At 37.5% G+C, this 19,408-nt stretch overlaps 1 protein-coding gene across 4 annotated transcripts in view; it reads left to right on the plus strand.

Moving 5' to 3' along the window:
- RAF1 (Raf-1 proto-oncogene, serine/threonine kinase) overlaps positions 1–19,408 on the plus strand; it is a 74,303-nt gene that overhangs the window by 557 nt on the left and 54,338 nt on the right. The gene's annotated exons all lie outside the window — the stretch shown is intronic.

The raw sequence follows: 19,408 nt of genomic DNA on the forward strand, positions 1-19,408 counted from the left end.
CTCAGGTTTCCTAGTGTTTTGGGGAAACGTGCCGGCACTACCCCTGTATCTGGTGTACATTCCTTATATTTTGGCCACGGGAAAAACCGCCCAGAGCTGTCTCGGATCTGAGTGTTGTCACTCAGATGGGCTAATGTTTTTTTGGCCGCGGAGTGGGGGACCCGGGCTTGCATCTTCTCTCAAGTGACACCCTTTTCCGGAAGATGAGAGCAGTCAGGGACGGGAGGAGGAAATGGGTCGATGCCCCACGACAAAGGCATAGGGGCCTCCCCTTGGGTCTCAGGACTCTGCGGGTACCTAATGAGACGTTTGCGGTGCTTATACTGACGATTGGCCCCGGGATGCCTTTGGAATGAAGATCCAGGGCTCTTGTGTGTGAAGTGAGAGCCTCCAGGACGCTTCAGTTCTGCAGCTGCAGAGGCTCTGCAGAGCTAGTCGATGCCCAGAGAGAGGAGTTTGGACATCAGGAGAGGCGAGGCGGCTCTGTTCATTCATTGTTCTCTTTCAAGGGCTCTGGGTGTGCCCCCCTGGTATTCACTCTCTGGTGGGAAGAATGATAGGGTCTCCTATGTCTCCTCGAGATGTGGCCGGGTTCTAGAGGATCACCCAGTCTAAGTAGGGAATGGATTCAGCGCACGTTCATCATTTCTGCCTGATTCGTCCTCTCCGGGCTGGAGGGAGTCTGCCCTCTGTTAGCTCCCGAGGCATGAACACAGTGCGCTGTGATTAGGATGGATTTACCAAGTGTCTTGGGAATTTGGAACAACTAGTTTTGCCTGGGGGAGTTGAGGAAGCTTGTAGACTGGAGGGGACTTTTGTGCTGAGGTTTGGGCTGATGAGTAAGTGCTCATCAGGTGAGGAGGAGGGGAGAGCATGCTAAGTTGAGGGAACAGCTGGTTCAGAGGCACGGAGACGTGCAGGAGTTTGGGGAGCAGCAAGCAGTCTGGGGTGCAGGAAGGAAGTGGTGGGAGATTAGGGTCTGAAACAAAAGTTGGCTAGCTTGTGAAGGATCTTTGTTGAAGATAGTGAACTAGTTGATTTAATTGGGATTATTTTAAACGAGTGTTGCTAATTTTCTTTTCTTGCTGATAACTTTATTTCCTCCTCCTGTTGATGTTAAAGCTGATAGTAATTGCACAGATTGACTTTGTTAAACCCAGTTAAGAACATTTTGATACGGGCTTTATGTCAAATGTTTTGTACTTGCATTGTGGTGAACGAACCGGACTCATATTCCTAGGGATTCTTGCAAACGTTTCTTCTAAAGTTACACTTGCTAACAAAAATGTTGATTTTATAAATGTAGTACACTCTACTAATACTACATTTTCAGTGGCTGTTGACAATGTAAACCATGCTCCCCAGTCATTTAGAAATTGGCAGATTATATGAAACATCTGAAAAATTGTAGAATGCAAGTGAGTATATTTTTAGTTAAGTAAATGTTTTATATCGTAAACTGTTTCTTTGGATTGATTCCGTGGATTCCAATTCTGTTATAAAGTCTTTAGCTCTGTGAACATAATTTTCCCCAAAGATCTGTATTTTGATTAACGTTTATGCTAAAGTGATTATTATGGTATTAACGGACTTAATCTAGCAGTTCCTAAATCTTTCTTGGGTTGTGATGATTATATACCACTGGAGAACCTTTTGGCTTGTTTTCACCCTTATCACTTCAAGGGATAAGCTGTTGAAAATGCAACAGAGACAGTTTGACCCAGTTGAACACTGGATACTTGGGAAAATTAACCTGTTACTCTTTCTGTTGTAAAAGCTTATCTTTTAGGTATGCGGTGTTTGTGATCGTAAGTTGTAGTGGAACTGCTTAGTCTTGTTAAACTCTTGTCAAATAGTTTAAAAGATGTGCATGCCTTCAAAATAGAAGGCTTGAGTGAAATACATTAGAACATATTTTGTGGGATTTGGTTTAGCAGAAGAAAACAGTGAGAAGCAGGTTAAGCTGGTCACTTATGATGAAAAGTATCTAAAAGATGAAATGGAGAAAGGTTAAACATTAAGTATTGTATTATAACTGCTTTGAGACTGGTTGCTTTTAGTTTAAAACATGCTGTCTGTGAAATCCAAAGTAGGAGTTTGCTCTGAAGATGAAACAACTTCTTGGAAGTTGAATTTGACTTTCAGAAGCACCAGATTATTTATTAAATGGAAAATATAATTAATAACTTGAAATTACTATTTCAAATAGCCTGTTAGTAGTAGGTGCATGATTCTATCACATTTTAATTCCAGGTAAAACTTTGTTAATAACCTATTGCTTAAAGTAGAAAAATGTTACATGGGAGAGTGCTTTTGTTTGCATGTTAACATAGTAGGCCATATATAATAATCCTGGTCTTGGGAGGAGCTTGTTAGCCAAACAGCATGCCTTAATGTTGACTTGCAGAAGAGAATTTTAAATATTGTCTTTGAAAGGCAGTGGAGTAATGTCACAGCGGGATGGGGGTTAATGAAACCACAAAATCGAGCTTTGACTTAGTAAAAGGTCTTCTGTTTTTTAAATTGTGCGTGTCATGGAAGTCAGTTCTCCATAACAAATGTCTGTAGTCGGAAAATTGCTCACCTTGGCTAAATTAATTGGGAAATCCAAAGAACACTTGGGTTCATGTAGGATAAAGTTGTTTAGGATTTAGGTTGGGGTGTGTGTGTGAGAGTGTGTTTATATTTATGTATGTGTATGGATGTATAAGAATGCTTATTTGCTAAACTGACCAGGTTGAAAATGTGATACTAGATATTTGTGTTATAATTCACTTAGTATTTCTGGTATAGGGCTTAACTGCCTTGCCTGTAATCCTCAGGATAGTAATGTCTGGGTATTGCCTTAAAGTTGTGAGTAAAAATTCCTTAATTACATATCAAAATTTTCATCTTTAATTTTACGGTGGTTGAGTCATTCTGTTCCTCCTTTTCTCCCAGAATACTTGTGTAGCTCGCAATGATTTTAATAGTTAACTTCAGATCTGTTAGCTTTTCTTCTAAAACTACTCCTAGAATGTCAGTTTAACCAAGGAAAATGTCAAATGGGTGTTGTTCCTTTGTTACTGGTTTTGGCCCAGGCTATCTCAAGTCTCTTTGGCAAATCACTCAAGAAGTGTGTTAATTGCTTCACATTCCAATCAGTGTACATAGTTTTTCTTGAGGAACACTTGACACAGAGTTTTATTTTTAGATCAGATTCTAAGGGATTTTACTGGGTGGGGATTAACAACCCTAAAACTAGTTTGGAATCAAAACCTTTGTGATTTAGAAACTGTTTACATTTTTGGTTAATGAATGGGAAGCTACAGGCAATGACAGTGTTTTAGGGAACCAAATATGTCTAATTGCTTCTGAGGACCCTTGTAGACTATACCGATGACATCTTTCTACCTGTTGGGTTTCACTTACTATGATCCAGTAGCAAGAGTAAGTACATCTTTACTGTTGTAGTCAAGATGTTGTCTCCTATTTATTTTCTTCCAGCCTGCTAGGGAAGGCAAAAGTAGTCTGATTTCTTTGAAGCTACTTCTTTCTAGGCATCATATTTGGACAAAGTATTTACCTTTCTCCACCCGTAAACATTTCTGATGGAAAAATCAGGGTAGTTAATGTTTTAACTTTGATAATAGGTCTTTAAAGTTATGACATTCTTAATCTGGGTTTTATGGAGGCATACTTTTCAATCTCAGATAGCTTTTAACATCTGTCCTTTACCTAGGTTTGGGGTAGATGAAATACTGAGTTTTCCTTAGAATATGATTCTTGTTCTGTGTGGCAAATCTCATTAGGAAGCTCAGAGTTTTTGGGAGAGGCATTTCCCTGGATCCAGATAGATCATTCAGAAAGGAACTCCCATTTGCATTTAAGAAAGTTTGTTTACTGTAGGAAAAAACTAGAAAAAGTTCAAATGTACAACAATGATAAAATGATTAAGTAAACTGTGGTACAGCCACTTATGGGGCCCTATGCTTTTCATTAACTGTGGCGTATATGAAGCATTTATGACGCGGGAAATGCTATATCCAAATGATTACAGTTGTGTTAAAAAACGAAACAGTACAGTGGAATATTACTCAGTAATAAAAAGGAATGATGTACTGGTACATTCTCCAACATGTATAAACCTTGCAAACATTATATTAAATGAAAGAAGCTAGTCAGAAAAGACCACATATTGTATGATTCCTTTTATATGAAGTGTCCAGAGTAGGCAAATCTGCAGAGAAAGTAGATTAGTGGTTGCCAGTGGCTGGAGGGAGTAGGCAATGGGGAGTGACTGTGACAGGGGTTTCTTTTTTGAAGTATTGAAAATTTTCTAAAATTGATTGTGGAGGTGAATGCACAATTCTGTGAGTATAATAAAAGCCATTGAATTGTACACTTTATATGGGTGAGGTGTATGGTATGTAAATTATATCTCAAGCTTTTTAAAAAAACTCAAAACCTACCCATAGGAAGAAAACACATGTAGATGTTAACAATGGTTGTTAAACAGTAGAAATACGGATAATGTTCCTCTTTATACTCTTCATATTCTCTGAATATATTGGCTTATAATAGAAAAATACATATAATAAAGTTAAATTCTATTCGTGGTGTGGGCCCTTATGTCCCTCCAAACCATTCAGTCACTCTCAGATTACACTTACAACTATATTTTTGAGCTTCTTTCACCTGTTTTCTACTTCCTCCAGATTAGTTCAGGCTTTTATGCTGTATTTGCCTTGACTGTTGTTAGAACTTCTGAATTGAACTTCTTTTTCTTATTTCTTCCCATGCCAGTACACTTTTCACATTATTGCCAGATTCACTTTTTAAATGTGTTGAATCTTAAAAATTGAGTTTCATTAATTTTTTGTATAGGTAGTACAGTCACATGCTACAAAATTCAAAGAATACAGAAAGTTATGCTGTGCAGAGTAATTCTGCTTTCCCCTTTGTTTCCCAGATACCCAGCTTTTGTTCATGGAGGGAAATATGTTATGGGGTTCTTATGTTTCCTGTTTTGTGATGATACAAGAATATTCAGGCGTAGATGTGCTGGCCTTACTTCCTTTGGCAAATTGTCCAAGAGTCTCCATTGCTTTTCAGACTAAGCATACAGTTCTTGCTTCTATGTCTTGCTAATGTGGATTCCTCTTACTATCTTCAGTGGAATTCAGAAGCCATTTTTTTTTTTAGCACCTAAGTAGGTGCAGAAGGCTAGTGTGGTGGAGGGTGAATTAGGTAAGTTCCTGCCTTCAGCGACCTTATCTAATGAGGAGAGATTCACAGGATTTCCTCACTTTTATCTGTTCCTCTTTTAAGAGTCATTTTGAACACCATCGTCTAAATATCATTTCCCGATCTTTTTCTCTTCTTCTCACTCATTGTTTCCTTCTTTGAACCCCACCTTAAAACCCTTGCATTTATTTTTCTTATGGTCTTTATCATATAGTCATTTGTGAGCTTATCATCCCATTTATCAACTCAAATTAATGCTTTCTAGTCAATGTGCAAGTCCTTCTTTATTGATATTTGTGAAAAAATTTGAGAGGCTGAGGGACCAGGCCTGTGTGCTTTGGTGAAAGTATTGAATCTAAATTACCACATTTAATATTAGGTTTTATAATAAGACCTTTTATTTAAACTTAACAGGATTTCTGTATGTACTTTTCGGTACCATGCACTGTAGACTTTATATGTATTTATTGTGACGTATTGATATTTTATTTAAGTGTTTGTTTACCTCTCATCTTTTCTCGGAGGACTGTATCTTAATCATCTTTGAATACCCAGAGTTTAGCACAGTGGCTGGCCCCCCTGATTTCAGTTCAATTTGTTGAATGTAAGGTGCTAAATGATGTTTATTGAATTGAATTTTTTGTATAGATGTCTTACATCTCTGGCTAAACTTAAGCTCCTTAGAGCTGAGCCATGTCTTGTGTATAAATCTCTAGTTCTTAAAACTTTCTCTTGATTATGTAATAAACATTAATTGCATGAGTAGAGATTCAGAGGTTAATCACCTGTGGATTTAGTTCCTTCCTACTGCCCACCACACAAATGCTTACAATTAAAAGGGTATACTACTTATTAAACTCATACTCAGAACTTTGTAACTTAGACATCTGTCGGAGGAATTACCGTGTCTGTTTTGCTTTATCAGTAGAGTGCTCTGGGTTCTCACTGCCAGCTCCTTGAGGACATTTGCCTGCTTTGGCAGCTCACTCATTGGTTCAAGCCACTCTTGCCATACTGGCTGTTTTCTTCTGCATTCATAGGCTTTATATGTGGAGGAAAGTTTCAGCCAGAGAGAATGAGGGGATAAATGATACTCTTCTGCCTTCCTTGATCTTAGTCTGGACTGGAATTAGAGAAGTGTGAATGTGAGAATAGATATGTCCTTCACGACTAGTATTTATCTAGCTGTCTGACAATGCAAAATGGACCCTTTCGGCTTTTTTTGGGGGTGGTGGTGGTGGTAACTTATACAAAATATAAAATATACCATTTTAACCATATTTAAGTGTACTACTCAGTGGCATTAAGTGCATTCATAGTGTTGTGCAACCATGACCACTAATCTTTTTCCAGAACTTTTTCATCATCCCAAACAGAAGAACCCTGTAACAATTATAGAATAACTCCTCATTCCTCCCTACCTCCACCCTCTGGTAAACTCTGTTCTACTTTCTCTCTGTGAATTTGCCTAGTCCAAGTATCTCATATAAGGGGAATCACACAATATTTATAATTTTGTATCTGGTTTATTTCACTTACTGTGTTTTCAGGGTTCGTCCATATTATATTGTGTGTGAGAATTTTATTCCTTTTTGTGGTTGAATAATATTCCATTATGTATGTGTGTGTGTGTATGTATGTGTATGCTCCCATGTGTGCACACATAAAATATTTTATTTATCCATTCAATAGTTGATGGGCTCTTGGGTTCCACCTTTTGGCTTTTGTGAATATTGATGCTATGAACAGTGGTTTACAGGTATCTATTTGAGTCTCTGCTTTTATTTCTTTTTAGTATATACCCAGGAGTGGAATTGCTGATCATATGGTAATTCTGTTTAACCTTTTGAGGAACTGCCAAATTATTTTCCACAGCAACTGAACCATTATATATTCCCACCAGCAATGCATGAGAGTTGCAATTTCTCTGCATCCTTGCTAACACTTGTTATTTTCTGTTTTTTGATAGTAACTGTCCTAATGGATGTGAAGTGGCTCTAGGCTTTTTTCTCACTGCTGATTAGATCGAATGGTCAAACCAGAAGGTTAGGAAGTTGGCTGTATTTGCATCGCATGGACTTTTTCCTTCCTTATAAATGTATTTGTATACAGTGTTCTTGAAAGAGATAAATTAATTACACAATTAGTGACTCATTTTTTGAAAAAAAAAAAGTTTTTTGCTAAGCTGGTACATACAGTTGTTGTAGTTACCTTCTTTGTACCCTCATTCCCCCTCACTTTTTTTGTCTTTAATTTTCTTGGCGGCCGCGTGGCATGTGGGATCTTAGCTCCCCAACCAGGGATCAGACCCGAGCTCCTTGCATTGGAAGCGAGGAGTCTTACACTGGACCGCCAGGGAAGTCCCTATCCTCATCCCCTTTTAATCTAAAATGTATTCAGTTAACCTGTAAAAGATGATTTCAGTTAATCCTGGGTGGTAAGATATAGTAAGTGAAAAAAGTAGGGTACTAAAATATGTACAATAAGACTCCATTTTTATAAAGAAAAACATTTACATGCGTCTATTAAAATGCTACCCCTTCAAGTTCAAATACTACAATGAAATCATTCTTTAGTGTCTACCTCTTCCTCCACTTGAGCTATAAGTGACCTTTCCATGCTCCAAATTCATATAGTTTTCTTAAGAAGTTAACGCCTCTCCGCCCCATCACCACACAAAAAAAAGCTGTCACACACAAAAAAGCTGTCACATCTTGTTGTAGGCCTCTTTGTCATCCTGAAAGCTCATAGCACATAGTCTTTGGGAAATGATGATTTTTTTTCTTCTACTTTAAAAACTCTTGGAAGGCCAGGTCTGTCTTTCTTAACTTTATATTCTTCGAAGCAATTAGCAGTTGAAATAGATTCTTAGAAATTGTTAAATGATAGTGCTCCTTATACTTTTCCACTCAGTTCTCTGCCAGGTTGCAGTATACAGAGAGGCATTCTGGTTCTTTAGATTGTATATATCAGTACTTTTATGTGGTAGATAGTGATTCAATATCCATGGAAAAGAATTAGGGTAAATATTGTAATTCTAGCTTTTCTCCATTAATATTTTATTCTGCTATTTAAGCATCTAATTTTGTGCGAGGTACTATAGTGGATGATGGAGTATAACAAGATGTAGGAAATGCGTATAGTTCTTTTCCTTAAGGCATTCAGACTTTGGTGTATAATTACATAGGTTACATATTCGTATTTTGTTTTTTTGCTCCTGTGGCAAAGTAGCTGGGTATAATTTAGGGCTTTAATGATTCAATGGTCTAATTTACAGAGAAAACTTCACATTTCCTTGTTTCAAGAAAATTATTCTTGAAAAGTTGATTTAAAATATTTTCTGGGAAACAAGTGATACTATCAGTTTTACAGGTATACCTTATTGTAATTGTTACTAGTTCTTAAAACAGGCAAGGTGATTGATTACCTTTGGGGGTATCATTGAAGACTAGGGAGTCTTTCTGTGTATGAAAGCCATTGACTCCAGAATGCATTGTAGGAGAAATGGCCGAATCAGATGGTTACTTCTTGAAATAGCTTTGGCAAGATTGTAAACCTGGAGGAGTACCTCCTATCTTGAGGATAAATCTCAGTGTCTGTCCAATTGAGAGATGCTAGTGTGCAGAATAGTGGATTCACTTATTTTATATTTCATGTCTTTATTTTTGAGGAAAGCTAATGCTGTTTTTTAAGTCACTTGTTAATTATGCAGGACTTGCCACTGAAATTGATGCCTTTTATGTGGAACAGAAATTATTGGTACAAGGTTAAGTCAGTGTTTTCAGGCATTAACTTATTAGCAGGATGAGATGTCTGCGTGTTTTTTTTTTTTTTTTTTTTTTTGCGGTACGCGGGCCTCTCACTGCTGTGGCCTCTCCCGTTGCGGAGCACAGGCTCCGGACGCGCAGGCTCAGCGGCCATGGCTCATAGGCCTAGCCGCTCCGCGGCATGTGGGATCTTCCCGGACCGGGGCACGAACCCGTGTCCCCTGCATCAGCAGGCGGACTCTCAACCACTGCGCCGCCAGGGAAGCCCCTCTGCGTGGTTTTTATTTCCTCTCCATCCCCTTCCACTGACTAGGCGTTTTTTACTTCATTATTACCCAGCCATCAAAATGATCATTCCTAAACCATATTTTATTTGTGCATTGATTTATTTTCATGCTTGTGTTAATGGTTTTACTTTGTAAATGGCTCTTTTCATTTAAAAATGAGCAGTTGCTGCCTAAATGAAGAAGCAATGACTGATTTGGAGATGAAAAGTAAAACTTGGGTTAAAAAAGAGTTCAGACAAAGTGACTTAAAATGAAAATAATGAAAAAGTAAGAGTTAAAAATAAAATTGGCTCCAGATGTCTTTCATTGTGGAACTGATTGCTTTAACATAATTGTTTGGACTAGCTGATTAACTTGTTTTGAAATTAATTATCCTTTTAAAAAGTTAGATTCTTTTCTAAACTCCGGCGACCCTGCTTGCTAACTATTAGAAGGGTAGAGTATCACATTTTTTCATGTTCGTGTATGCTGGCCAGTCATCTGATGATGTTACCAGTTTGTGGTCAGAAATTGAGAAAGAGGGGTGAGAAAACTCAAAATATTGACACACACACCACCTTGCAGTGCATCAGAGTGCCCTTTTGAACTGGTTGGGAAACTGTAGTTAAGCCATTTCCAAACTAGACATATTATTGTTTCCTAGCTTGGACAAGATGACATTTTATTTAAGTGTTTGTTCTGTTCAGCAGAAACTTTTTATGTGTGAGGGTGGGTTTTTTCCAGTGTTGTGTGACCAACTGAATTAAAACAAAACAAAACAAAACACTTAATCCTTAAAGGAAGCTTGGAGTAATCTTGAGAAATTGATCACCCAGTCTCTCAGATGGACCAAGGCTGGATTGAACAAAGGGATGAGCTTAAAGGAGAAATCAAGAGTGAAGTCGCATTATAAATACATTAAAATACGAGTAGGAAATTCCCTGGCGATCCAGTGGTTCAGACTCTTGTTCTCTCACTGCCCAGTGTTCAGTCCCTGGTCAAGGAGCTAAGATCCCGGAAGCCACCTGGTGCGGCAAAAACAAACAAAACAACCAAACAAAAAACGAGTATTCATCTGTGTTTTTGCCCTGCCAAAAAAAGTGTTTTAATAACGCAGGCAATTTTAGCCACCATTCCTCATACTGAGTCTATGTTCTTGTGAGATTTTGATTGCAGTTGAAGAAAGTGAATCTATTCTTTTGTCATTCTCAATTCTCCCAAGCCTTATAGTTTGACCATCTCACAATTGAGTGTGATTGTTGTGTCTAAAGATACATTTTTAAAAAAAGGTCCATAAAGATAATAGCTTACCTTTGTTGACTTAACTACTATATGCCAGGTTCTTTTGAGAGTTTTACCTTAATTCATTTTTTTTTCTTTTTCTTTTTTTTTTAATAAATGTATTTATTTACTTTTGGCTGTGTTGGGTCTTTGTTTCTGTGCGAGGGCTTTCTCCAGTTGTGGCGAGCGGAGGCCACTCTTCATCAGGGTGCGTGGGCCTCTCACTGTCACGGCCTCTCCTGTTATGGAGCACAGGCTCCAGACGTGCAGGCTCAGTAGTTGTGGCTCACGGGCTTAGTTGCTCCGTGGCGTGTGGGATCTTCCCAGACCAGGGCTCGAACCCGTGTCCCCTGCATTGGCAGGCAGATTCTTAACCACTGCGCCACCAGGGAAGCCCTACCTTAATTCATTTAATCTTCCCATCAGCCTGAAGATGTAGGTACATTGTGATCCTTATTTTAAAGAGGAAGAAACACAGAGACAGATGGAGTAAATACCCTAAATATAGGCCATCTACTTAAGGAGAGATTAGAGAGAGAGATTTTCTGGGTTAGTTTTGACTTCATCCTACATACATCCTATCAGCACCTTAGAATTTAAATTCTAGATGTGATACAAACTTACTGTTTTTGTTAGGTTTCTGGGAATGCCGTCTGCCTTATAATTTTCTTTATGATTTAGAGTAGTTCCATTTCCTTCTTATAGGCCTTAGATGATTAACCCCACTTCATCCCTGTATTACTTCTTCATCTAAATTATAAATTTATTGAGGGCCGGGATCAAGTCTTAATCAAATTTGCCTCTCCCAAGTACTTTTCATAGAGCCTTCAGAGGTATCCCTTCTGAAGAGTTGTCCTTCCTAAACTTTTTTTTGACTTGAGTAGAAATAATTACTTCCATTACTTTTTTTCTGTAAGGTGATAAGGAATCACTTTGTTATGACTTTGTATGTGAAAACTTTTCTTCAAATCGTACATATTTAATTTAGGGATTTAGTTTAAAATAGCACTTTACGAAGTATTCTTCTTGGGGCTTCCCTGGTGGCGCAGTGGTTAAGAATCTGCCTGCTAATGCAGAGGACTCCGGTTCAAGCCCTGGTCCGGGAAGATCCCACATGCCATGGAGCAACTAAACCCGTGTGTCACAACTACTGAGTCCGTGTGCCACAACTACTGAAGCCTGTGCGCCTAGAGGCGGTGCTCCGCAACAAGAGAAGCCACCGCAGTAAGAAGCCCGTGCACCGCAACAAAGAGTAGCCCCTGCTCAATGCAACTAAAGAAAGCCCGCATGCAGCAATGAAGACCTAATGCAGCCAAAAATAAATTTAAAAAAAAAAGTATTCTTCTTTCCAAAATGTGTTTCTCTCCACCACTAATCAATGTTTCATAAAGTTCTAGGAACTTTTAATCACTTGTATAAAACAATTGTGGGCTCACACTGAAGCCTTTAATCTAAAGTTTGGAGTGATTGGGGATACCCGTCTAATGTTTTATCTTAAACATTTACCATTTAATGGTGAGACTTCCCTCTCTGGAAAGTTTTCTGTGCAAATTTTGCCAGTTCTTATGAGAATGTTTAAGATGCTTAGAATTTTATATGATAGGTAATACTCTGAAGAGTGAGCTTAGTGGAAAGATTTCTGAAATGATTTGTTGGCTTTTGTAATTTTTAAAGATTCATTAGACGATTAATCAAAACTGAGTAGACACAAGTCTTTGGAATAGTGTTAGTGTTCTGATCAGAATGGCTGTTGGAGTTATTAAAAATCAATGAACTAAGTTTATTTCATTGCTACCATTTCTCCTACTCTATACTCTTAGCCTATTTTCTAATTTTCTGATTTACCAGGAAGATACAGAGTTAGAATATTTTAATTAACTGATTAAAATATAAATTGACATATACTTCAGATAAAGTTGTATACCATATATAGTTAATAGAGCTACTTCTAACTGTATTTTACTTAAAGAACAGTGAAAGAGGGTATTTTACATGTCTTTTAAGCATTGTCACTGTAAGTTGTACATAGCATTTGATTTATTTCTCTTTGATAGTAAATCTTGTCTAATTTCTCCTATCATGGGGGAAAAAATAGGCTTTTTGAGGAAATGGTAAATCCAAGCAGAGAGAGAGGTGTTTTCCAAAAAGTTACATTGGTTAATTGTAGGTAATTTAGGAGCGTGCTGATGTTACTCACAGGTTCCGAGTTATAGACTAATGGGTAAAGCATCTGGAATTATTACTCCGTGCAGTCTCTGCAGAGGATCTCTGGGAATATGGAGACAATTTGCAAAGATCAAATGAACAAGATAGCATATGGCCAGTGTTATTCCCCCAAGTAATGTGAGAGCTAAACAGTTGATCTGTATTTTGCAACCTGGGACTTAATTTTGGAAGACAGTACCAGTAGCGGTTAAGAGCTTTAGGCTTTTAACTCAGAAAAACCCAGGCTGGAGGTGTAAGGGCTATCTAGGAGAGTTCCTGATTGTTGTATATCATGATAATAGGGAACATTTACTGTCTCAGGCCAACACTGTGTGTTTCACGTGTTATTTAACTCTCACATATTATAAAACATGCTGAGTAGAGGAGAATGAAATACAAGTAAATCTTAAGTTTAGGTGTCGTAAATCAAAGGCTATTTAAAACTATAGACACCGTAGTGGATTCAGGTCAGTTATACCAGTCATAGTCTTTTAAAGCTCTTGCTACCAGTTCCTCCTCCTCCTTTCTCTGCTTTCAAACCAAGGAGAAACTCACAGCAGCTAGATAATATTACAACAGAATTTTAACTCTAGGGCAGTGCCCAGGTTATTTTGATGTATAGGAATTCTTTTGTATTGACTAATCTTCAGAAATAGTGAGTCATGGTTTGTAGTTCAGCAGTCTTCTAATTACATGGAGATTTTATTTTATCTAAGCTGTATTTATTACCAACTCTGGGGAGAAAAATTTTGGATTGAAGATAAAGAAGAATAACTTAAAGGCAATTTACAAGACCAGTGCTCTAACCCCTGAGCTACAGAGCTGTAAAAAGCAATTTAGACTTCATTATTTTTGTCTTGAATAAGAGCTTTCTGAATAAAAGATTATATATTATATAATATATTTCATACATTATTATATATTATATATTATTATATATTTCATACATTCTCTATTCTGTATCATTTAGTGGATAAGAAGAAAGGTCATGTGAGAAAATGCATTAGTAATACAACCGCTCTAAGGTAAATCATTTATTATTTAGAAATGAGATAAAAATCTCTTAAATATGAAGTAAATTTAAATTGCTTATGATATACAAAACATATTTTCCTTTCTTCCACATACAGGTCTGATGCATCACTTATAAACAATAAACAGTAATTATTTCAAAGTAGTGTAATAGTAACAATGTTAAATGATTATTTTTTGTGTTTTAAATCCGTGTGTTAAAATAGAGCTGTAATTTAAGAGTCTGAGGACCTGAATTGTTTGTTTTGCTTCCCTTACTGTCACTAGATCTTTTGAACTTCACATTTTCTTTATTTACAAAGAGGAATAATACCTGCTTTTAGTCTGTTTAATTCTAACAGCGCTATGAGATAGTGGAGAGGAATAAACTGTAAAGTTCTGTGAAATTTTAAGTTGTCCTGTTTGAAGTAAACTATCTGCAATCAATCTCAACCACAGAATGCATTGCTGCGTTCTCAGAAACTAGAGTTTAGGTAGATTAAGAATTTCTTTAAAATCTCATTCAACGCCAAAGTGCTAGCTGCCATAGGTGTTTTTTGCTCTACCACTTTAATATTTTTGAATGAAATAAAAGATAGTAGTATTTGAATAAAAACTCAAAAGTGAGGGCTTTTTTTAGACTGATCCTAAATGCTGATTTGCTGAGGCATTTTGAAGAAAATTCAGAATGTCTCTGTGTGAAAATATTTACATTTTGTGTGTGTGTATGTGTGTGTGTGTGTGTGTGTGTGTCCCTAGTCAGGAGGGGATAGTAAAATTTATTTGGCTGTTTGGCTTGGCTGAGGTAGGGAGAGGGTGAAGCAAAGTCAACGTTAGCCCCAAGTTTGCCCAACTGCCTCTTGACTCTTTTAGGCAGAAGTTTTAGGACTTTTTGATTCTTGCACACTGAACTCCTGAAGAGCTTCCTGAATTAATCAGGGTTGTTATAATTGGTTTTTCTTACCATGGTCCAAAGGTGTCTAACCCTTCGGGAGAGTAACTGTGACAAGACAATGGATGAGGAATGTTGAGTGAGTGCTCTGCTGAGGTATCTCCAGAAGTTGATAGAGTAACATTTCCAGTCAAACATGTATGCCTCAGATTAGGCTTTAAGGTGGTAGATGGACCTTAAGCATAGGACTCAAATCGCTTAAAAAAATTATACCCTAAGTACTGGTATTTTCATAATTGTGGTCTTATCAGATTTGACTTGTCCTGAGGCTCTTTAATAGTACTTTGTACGTGTGCTGCTCCCTAATAGTCTTGCACCTGAAACAGTCTTGCTTTCAAAATGTTTTTTATAGCGTCTGGTAAAGTAAAAGAGCAAAAAACAAGACTCTCCCAGCATAATGAATCTCTTAATAATTACTATTTTATTAATCTGGTGCTATTTATTCATTTTTAGAAATGCCTCTGAATGCAGCAGTTCATTGAAATTATTGCTAGAGCTGGGTCACAGGGTGAGAAGGCTGAAATGAATGTGTTGCATTTAAAATGCCTTTATCATGACCTGGTATTCTTGATTTTGAGTTTAGAATAAACTATTCAAGTGTCCTTTGTACTATCACTTGTTAGGAATTGTACTAGGAAATAACTTGATTTCTCTGAAATTCTTGTCAGTTTTCACAAACATAGTATGGCCCTTATATTTACTACTCTCTTACTTTGTTTGCATATCCAAGAGTGTCCCTTCCTGCTATAACCAGTTTCTCAGTCACATGGTGTTTTGTGTAGATTGGGGCATGAGAATTGTGGAAAGAGTGCTCAGAACTCTGCAGACTTTGGAAATACAGTAAAGCTTTTTGCCTTAGCTGGGAGAATGTTTGTGACTTCTCTGTTAATGCCTGGGAGTTGAGTGGTAGGTACTGTGCTCTTACTGCCCATTTGATTTGTTGCCTGATGACAAAAGTGCAGTATTATGAGGAGGATTTGTACCTTGCTTTACCAGTGTTTAGACTTTCAAAAAGATAAACTTATTTCTTGAAAGTGTAAGATGAAAATTCTGTTTGTTCTCTTTCTTCAGAGCTTCCTGCTTGGCTGTCCTGGTGCATATTGTTCATGGAAACCCCCAGGAATGTGTTCTTTATTTTAAGAAATATGAATTTGCTGTAAAAGCTGAGTTTTTTTTAAACATTCCTATAGTTGAATTATTTAAAAAAGAGTTTGAGAACTTTATCATTTTAATCATCTAATTAGGTGTGGCATGTAAAACTTGTTGACATTCAACAGTCACTTGTTTTTTATTCATTGAGAAATCGGCTTCATCATTTACTAAGATGGAGAATTAGTTTTAGGGCTACAACATTATGGCCTATGGTATTTGGCCCATAGCAAATACAGAGAAAGTGGTGACTACTGTCTGATTCTAGAATCGTTTGCAAACCTGATGTGAAAATGTAGCAGTTTTCCCAGATTTTAGCTTTTGCACTTTCTGAAATTGCTGAAAACTAACAAAATTTTAAGTTTGTTTTCCTCTTTAATTTTGCTGATCGGTTTCATGGTTGACAACTTACGTATATGAGGAATATTTTAGATTAACATCCAAGAATCTAAACTATAATTTGGTTATGCTTAAGAAAGCATTCTTGTTTTGAGACATGTACTCCAAATATTTGTTAATTATTGTATTTCCTTTAAGCTGAGCAATCCCCTCCTTCCATCTGAAATCCTCTTTCTACACATTCTTTTGCATTCTACATGCTCTTAGGCATGTTTAAAAACACACTTCTACATTTCTTTAGCAGGGGCACTGTGGTTTAAAACGACGTTTTATTTTCAGTAGTGTATATTTAGGACAAATGGATGTGTGTGTAGGTGGAACACATTTACAGTTTAGTGTGACAGAGCAGGTGAACAAGAATGGTGCTTGGTTTTATTTTTAAAATAAAACAACTATAAAGAAAAATGCCAAACAATACTAGTAAATCAAACTTTGGAAATAACTCAAGCATAGTAGAATTACATAATGGCTTCAGCTGGCTCTAATCAGCTGGTTTTTGTCTGGGATTTCTCTGATGGAGCTGCTGTAATGAATTTAGCTGACTGCCAGCCAGCAGTTACACTGTGCCGATTCTACAGTTGCAGAATTCCACAATTGTCAGTGTTCTAGTCCTAGGGTGTAGCCCCTCAGCATAGTGTGGTTCATAAATGCACTGATGATTTATTTCTGTTAGAACTCAGCACCCATTGGACCCAGGTGCCAGCATTTGTTACTCATTCAGGATGTGTCTTTAACGGCCAGTTGTATGCTAGACACTGTTAGAGGTGATGGGGTTTTTAGGATGAACTGAACTTAGCTTCTTGGAGCATACTATCTAGTAGGGTAGGCAGACAATCATTGGCTAGGCAGATATCTAATGTAATTTCAAAGTATTAATTAGATGGTAATAAAGTATTATGAAAACAACAAAGCTGGGTAAAGAGAAGAATGATGGGGAGGGGCAGGATACACTTAAAACAGGATGGTCAAGGTGGTCCCCTTTGAGGAGTGACATTTGTGTGGAAACAGGATTGACGAGAAGTGACTAGCAACGAGAAGGCCAGTATGATAGAAATAAAGTGAACAAGAGAGAGAAGGGTAGGAGATAAGGTGAAGAAGGAAGATAGAGGCCAGGTCGTCATGTAAGGCCTTGTAGGTCATAGTTAAAGAATTTGGGTTTTATTTTGAGTGTGACAGGGAACCAGTCACACTTAAAATAAGGATTTTAGCGGAGCAATAGTGTGACCAGATTTGTGTTTTAAGGTTTTTCAGTAGAGAATAGATTTAGAGGCTTTGGGAGTGGACATTGTGACTCCTGGTGTAATCTAGGCAAGAGAAAATGGTGCTTTAGGTTAGATTGGTTGGGTTGGGTTAAAGTAGTTGGATTTTGGAGGGTCTGACAGTACATGATGGATGATTAAATGTGGTGGGCGAGGAAAATACTAAAGGAATCAAGGATCATATCTAGGTTACTTTGTTGTGTGGATAAGCACTATTATTACCGAAAATAGTAATATAGCTATCGTGTGGTAATAGCTGTCATGGATTAAGTGACCACTGTGTACCAGACAGTGAATTTTTCATAGTTTGTAGTGTTACATTTACTACTCATAGCCACCTCTTAAAATATAGTTGTGCTTACTTTACAGATGAAGAAATTAGGCTTAGATGTTTTTTGCCGAAGTTCACACAGCCAAAAAGGTTACTCATCAACAGGTCTCTTTGACTTCAAAGTGCAAGCTCAGTTTATTTAGTCGTTCAACAAGTACACTTCTAGGAGTTAAGTATACAGAGGTTATCAAAGCTGAGTCACTGTTCTCATGGAGTTTAAGAATTTATAATTTGGGTGTTAAAAAATTTTACCGTAAGAGTCTGTACAGTTTTGTAGACCAAGTGTGTAGGAGGACCTTGCTTACAGGAATGTTGGATTTTTGGTAGCCTTAATCTTCTGGAATGTAGCTTTGACCATGCACATAAGCCTGTCCTGAAGCCTTTTCATTACTCAGTAGGCTAGGCCCTTTCTAGCCTAGTAGGCTCCTTAATACATAGGCTTGATTATCTCTCTCTCTCATATCGGGTTGTCAATAGCAAATGCTGAGGAGTAGGGGAGTCCATAGAGGTGTAAATACTATCAAGTCAGAAGTGGCACTGGCAACCAGAGTGTAAGAAATACCTGAAGAATAGAAAGGAGACACAGAACTCTGTTGTCTGTTACATTCATTATCATTATTGTTTTGAAACTTTTCCATCAAACTACCACTAAAATTAGATTAAATGCCTACTCTTTAAACCTGAAAGTTCTTTGAAGTCATGTTTTATCTTAAATCTTTGGTTTTTGAATTTTACTTCAAAACCAGGTGTATTATAAAAATATTTTAAAATATTAGTTACGTTATTAACCTCCGTCACTCAAGTCTGAGTAAAATTGTTTTCTTAGGAAAATCTACTATATTTATATTCTGTAGATAGCCAGAGGTTACTCATAGTAACTTATAAATCATTAAGAGAAAGTTGAAGTATAGTCTGTCTGGAAAGCTAGGGAAGGATATTCTATATCAGAAAAGTTTAACATATGTTAGATTTTCATGGCACTAGAATCATCATAATGTGTTAGAGCTAGAAGGATCATTATAGGTCATCTCTTCCAACTCTGTATTTTGCAGAGGAGGCAGGTAACTTGAGGTTATGTGGATTAAATGAAATAGCATATAAACACCTGTCTGCTCAGGGTGTTGCGTAGCTCATAGTAGATGCCTAAAAGATGCTGGGTTTTGTTTTTCTTTATCTGTCAAGTCTTTTCCTTTTTTTTTTTTTTTTTTTTTGCGGTACACGGGCCTCTCACTGTTGTGGCCTCTCCCGTTGCGGACGCGCAGGCTCAGCGGCTATGGCTCACGGGCCCAGCCGGTCCGTGGCATGTAGGATCCTCCCAGACCGGGGCAAGAACCCGTGTCCCCTGCATCGGCAGGCGGACTCTCAACCACTGCGCCACCAGGGAAGCCCAGTCTGTTCCTTTTATATTTTCTCATATTTCACTTTCTGGAAATTTTATTTTCCTGGTCCTAGAGATAGATGTGTTCCAGAGAAGCCACTGAACAAGAAAACGTCTGGTATCTTGTCCCCTGCATGCTCAAGTATCTTCCCTTGAGATTTGCTGAACAGAGCTACAAGGGCTT

The sequence above is a fragment of the Lagenorhynchus albirostris genome, chromosome 10 (genome assembly GCF_949774975.1).
Source record: "Lagenorhynchus albirostris chromosome 10, mLagAlb1.1, whole genome shotgun sequence".
NCBI lineage: Eukaryota > Metazoa > Chordata > Mammalia > Artiodactyla > Delphinidae > Lagenorhynchus > Lagenorhynchus albirostris.